We start from the raw sequence: 6000 nt of genomic DNA on the forward strand, positions 1-6000 counted from the left end.
CAAGAACAAACCTTAAGGTGGCCCTAAACGATCAATCTGCTTGATCAAACGATTGAGTCAACCGATTGACGCGCGCTTCAATCAACTGCAATCAGCTCTTCAATCTTTTGATCAAAACCTTCTCCTCATTAGAAATGTGACCAGTGCACACTTGTGGTTCATTTCGGTGAGCAATGGTTTTGAACCCGGATTTGGCCTTCCTCTCCCTCACATTTGTTTCTCTCAAGCGGAAGAAACAACAAAAAAAGAAACGACGGCGTTCTTGTTTCTGTTGCAATAGTCCTTGCCCTTCACTTTTCATAATTCCGGAAAATCGCGATATAATTCAATCAACAGATTAATGAATTCCCGCTCAGCGTTTTCGGAAAGCTCACTTTCCGTAGCGGACGCCATGATTTTCACATAGTGACTGACGCAATGCTTGACGAAAATTGCCCTAGACGGTCAACCCCTTCCTTCAACCGCTTGAGTCATTCAAACTTTCTATCAATCACCAGCAAGCATCGCTTCAAGCGTCAAACAGATTCCTACACGGTCAGTCACGCTTGAGTCAATCGATTGACTCAAGCTTTTGATCAAAATGATTGACCGTCTAGGGCCTCCTTTATGAACGCAAGACGCGATGTGATACGGGATTACCTTTAGATGTTCATCTAATAAAATCATTGAAAAAAACAATATACGACCCTTACAACAGCAATCAGATTCCTACAACTGAAATCATAACGAAGAAATTGAATACTTCCGGCCATAACGTGAGCTGCTGTGACAAAACTCTTCAGAATTTGATAAAAAAACTAGGATTTAGATTTGAAATAATAAACAAACGTCAAGCAGTTATGGAAAGCAGAAGAATAGTGAAATTCCATAACAAATACTTAGAACAAATAACTAAATGTAGACAAGAACAAGGGCAAATTTTCTATTTGGACGAAACTTGGTATGCTACTCGCGACACAGTTACGAAAGGGTGGACTGATGGTTCGAGAATGTGTACGCCTAACATACCTGCAAACAAAAGCAGAAGAATAGTGATTATTGAATAACCCATGGTACCGCCCGCCCAAAATCCACACCAAACAGTGAATACATTGAACGCTCTGGGTTCTTATGTGGATTGGTATCGTACCAAATTCGAGAATTTTGTGTGTTTCCGGGGAGGCTTAGCCTCCCCATAAAATTTGAGGTTATTCATTGCAATAAATTAAAAGATATTGACAAATAATTATGATTATTTAAAAAAATGCTTGAGTATCATTACTTTACCATTAATTTTTTATATAAATATATAATATGCCCGAAAAAACACTATCACCCACTACGTAGTACGTACCACACTGTATCCTGCATCAACAAAACTCAAACGCACCGCCCATGAACGAATAACGAATAAACTATCAACCCGAAATGATAAATGTCATACGTTGCAAGGGAGCCAAGCCTCCGACCGCTTTAAAAAACACAGGCTCTACGAGACCGATTCAACCAGCGACATACGTCCCGATTTGTAGATTAAGTCGCAGAAATTATAGCTTTAGAGGAGGCTAGCCTCCAGTTGGTCTCCGTTAGCGTACGACTGTGTTTGTTTTTTATTTAATTATTCGGACGGGATGCCGTGACGGACCGGGACTGAAAAATATTTCGGTAACTTCGAAAACTACACCTCACGATTTGATATCCACAAACTTTATTTGAAAAATATATCACATGTTTCGCTAAGACATTAGCTTTTTCAAGTGATTTGAAATTATTATGAATCTCCATCAAGTAACGGCCGAATCAATCAGAAAAAATATTTCGGTAAATCGTTTTAGTGTTTCTTGATAATGTTTGTTATTTGTGTATAAAACAGGCAGTATTGTACTATAGCGGTGCTTTTTGGTAATATTTTTTATGTGTTTTTGAAGTGTTTTCTTTCAATTTCAAGGTGTTTTCAGGTTTTCACTTTTCAGTTTTTTTTTTTTGGTCTATTATGGATAAGTTGGACGAAATTAATAAATCTGACGATATAGTCGATTGGTTGCTGACAAATAATTTTAAGTCGTTATCTTATGATAATGAATTTTATATTATTAAAACTCTGGGAAGGCCTCAACCAAATTTGATTTTAATTAAAGCGTTAGATAATCGAAAAAATCGAGGATTTAATATTAGTTGGTACGATATATGCGATTGGTTAACCGGCTCCACTAAACAAGAAAAACTTTTTTGTTGGCCTTGTGTTTTATTTTCCGTACAAACCGAATACCAAACATGGTCTAAAATAGGATACTCCGATTTAAAAAATTTACCTCGTTCTACAGAAAGACATTTTAAAATAAGTAGCATATTTTCTTCTTGTAAATTAAAATTGTTCAGCAAAATATAGCAACAGCTTCAGATACTGCTTAAAAAGAGGCCATAATTTCTTTTAATAATCAGGTTAGGGAAAATCGGTCCAATTTAAAAAGACATCGATATTACGATTCATTTGGGTTCCCAAGAATTAGATTTTCGCGGACACGATGAAACCGAAGATTCAATTAATCGCGGCAATTACAAGGAACTTTTAATGTTATGGGGCAAATATGATTCACAATTTGGCACTTTTTTAAACGGTAGCGTCTTTTCGGGCACCTCAAAAACCATCCAAAATGTGTGGCATATATTATTAAGGAAAATATAAGCAAGGAGATTGAAAATGTTTCTTTTTTTGCATGGGAAATTGATGAAACTACCGATATTACGTGTACATCACAACTTTCAATGGTTTTTAGATATGTCAAAGATGGTAATGTGGTAGAACGTTTTATAGGTTTTCATGATGTTTCATCTGGGCGCACAGCTGACGATTTGTTTAATTTTTTAATTCGTACGTGTGACACCTATAATTTTAGGCAAAAGTTAATTGCGCAAACCCTTGATGGGGCTGCGGTCATGGCCGTCCTTTTAAATGGTTTACAAACTGAAATAAAGTCCATAGCTTCCATGCACTTTTTACGAATTGTCATGCCCATGCCCTAAATTTAGTATTGAGCAAAGCGTGCAACAACATAAAAGAGAACCCTTTTTCTTCGTTTTTCTTTATGGCCAGTTTTATACGTGTAATTTTCAGCAATACACAATTTTTTTTTGCATTTATGCAAATATTAGATAAGTATTTTGCTTTGAATAAGTGTGGTATTCCAAAAAAATTTCGCGCCTCCGGTGGGGTTTTCTGTGTGTATATAGTCTTTATGACTTTAGCCTCCCCTGTTCTCCAATGTACGAGCCGTCACTGCGACTTGCTATTGAATGCTATATCTTCCCATGGTGATTTGCCAAAACAAACTGAATAAGTGCCTCCATTGAAGTAGGAATCGAACGTTGAAAGTTCAGACACTGTTAATCCTTGGATCGCACAAGTTTTGACTTCTGGAAGTTGTCGTTCGTTTATTAGGGCTAATTTCACCAAGGTTTTTTTTACAGAGAGATTTTTCAGTTAATGTTTCAATGAATAATGTTCTCCTGCATCGGAATATTTCCCAGTTGGTTCAGAATCAACCACATGCCCCTAGACTAAAACCTATGAATATTCTTAATTAAATTGAAGTTCTTTGGATATTTAACTTATACTCGATCGTTTTATTATCGGTATTTCTGCGTTCTTACACGGTATGGAATGAAATTACGAACGTTCGCCGTAGGAACCCGCAGCAATGTGTTTCTACATCTTATTGTAATAATAATAACACACGAGGTAAGGTTCACCTTGAGACTTCGAATGAAAAATATAAGCGGCGTTCAGCAAGAGGTTTGCATATTTGTTATTAATGCCGATGGATTTATTTTTCGCTATTTGTTTGTTGTGGTTGCAGCGGGGGTCCGCAGCGTTATTATTTGGTTTTTGAAAGCGATATTTTCAGGAATGCTGTTTGTTCCTCGCTTCTAGGTGCACAACGTATTGGTTTGAGGTGGAAGGAGTTTTTGAAAATCAATACTAATCTTTATGTAACAAGTCCGAATAATAATGTTTTTTTGACAAGTAGAGAAAATTCTAAGGCGAGTCCTGGAAGTCGTCGATTGGTATTGCGCAAAAATAACAGAGTTTGAGTTTGAAAACAAAAGACATTCAGCTGAGGAGTTTTTTAGGTCGAGTGGTATTCGAAAAATGAATTCACGTAACAAAAATATTGTTTTTTTGGACGAGCAGACAAAATTCCAGGACGAGCCGTAGGCGAATTTTTTGAGAAATTTATCAACAAACCAAACGGAAATCATTCAAGAAAGGAAAACAAACAAACAAAAAAAATTAAGTTAACAAATTTTTTCAGAAAAATTGAGGTTCAAAATTCAACCCACCATTCCATTAGTTAGGCCGATCACATTTCAGCAAGATGGATGCCTAGCAGATTGGGCTGTAAGCGTCCGCGAACACCTGAACCGCTGTTTTCCTGGCAACTGGATCGGGAGAGACGGACCCATCCCCTGGCCTGCCAGATCGCCCGACCTGACTCCGTTGGATTTTTTTGAGTGGGGTCGGGTGAAAGAACTCGTATACACAACAGAAATCACCACGAGAGGAGAATTACTTCAGCGAATAGAGGCAGCGTTTGAAATTATGAAACAGGAAATGCAAATGAAAGTAACCACAACTGAATTACGAAATCGTTGTAGAAAGTGTATACGCAATGGTGGAGGACATTTTAAACACCAACAATAAATTTTTACAGTACAAAACATTTTTTTCTTTAATTCCACAAAAATCCATATTTACGACCTTTAACTGGTTCAGGTACCCTAATTAAAAAAGTTTAAGACTTAGCTAGGTAAATGATACCTCAAACGAAAGAGCAATAACTAAGCATGTTTTTAAAGGTGTCTGAACACCTGTATGTATTTTATTTATTTTTTTAATTGGCATCAAAGGTCAGATTTTTTATTGCCTTTCTTTTTTTGGAAAGTTTAAATGCTCTGTACATAACTTTTTTGGACACAATGGTGCTTCAAACTACTTTAGTACGATTGGGGACACATAAGACAACTAAAATAAATTAAAAAAACCGGAAATTTCTGTTAAGATTCGAAGTTATTAGCATTTGATTGACCAATTTTGGGTTTTTGTACTAAAAATCGTAAAAGTTCCTTTAAAAATCAAAAACGCGCTAGAAAATAAAAATGTTTGTATGAATATGTTCTACATGGGCTAGTGTATCACCCCCTTAAAGGTTTGCACCCAGCTACCAAACACCCGGGTCATTAAAGTCGGGATTTTGACTCCAGTGATCTCTGTACGATGGTAACTTTTTCATGCCCAACAACAAATTTATTCCCAAAAATGTTTTCATTTCAGGTATGTCTGTCAGTTTATATGGTTTCCCAGTTTTCTGATAATTCTGCTCAGCATATAGATTATTTTGGAAAACTATATTATTCAATACTTCATCCGAGATAAACTGACAGAAAAGAGTGTACTCAAATCCTTGATATCTTGACCAACACCGAAAGGTTCTTTGAAATCTTCTGGTGGAGTGATTTTATCCATTTTGCACCATGGTATCTTCCCCATTGCCTTCAACTGTGATAGGGGTAGCAAATCTTATTGGTCCCATATATCCATGGGTCTCATCTTCTTTATTCGACAGCATTATGTTATCACCATCAAAATTGAATTCAGCTTTTGCATTGGTAATTTCGCAGTCATTATCCCCATCACTATCATTTTCAGACCCAATATCAGAAGGTATATCTGCATAGTCCTCCGTAGCATCGAGTTCCAGGTTTATTTCATTGGACAGTTCCTCTTCTGTCATCCCAATCAGCGTAAATGGCAAGGGTTCCTTGAAATATCTCTTGGCCATTTCTGTAAGAAAATATGTGTTGTATGGTGGGACAAATTTTGCACAGGGTTTATTTTCACAGATTATGAATGAAAAATAAACTTGAAAAATTGAAATAATGAAACAGGTAGCTTACCTATCTTGTCTGAATTATATTTCATACAACAGAAAGGGTTATTGCAATAAATGGATACGCTTTTCA

This window comes from Leptinotarsa decemlineata, unplaced genomic scaffold, assembly GCF_025532065.1.
Source record: "Leptinotarsa decemlineata unplaced genomic scaffold, Ldec_3_MD MMD2_P_RNA_scaffold_1, whole genome shotgun sequence".
Taxonomy (NCBI): Eukaryota; Metazoa; Arthropoda; class Insecta; order Coleoptera; family Chrysomelidae; genus Leptinotarsa; species Leptinotarsa decemlineata.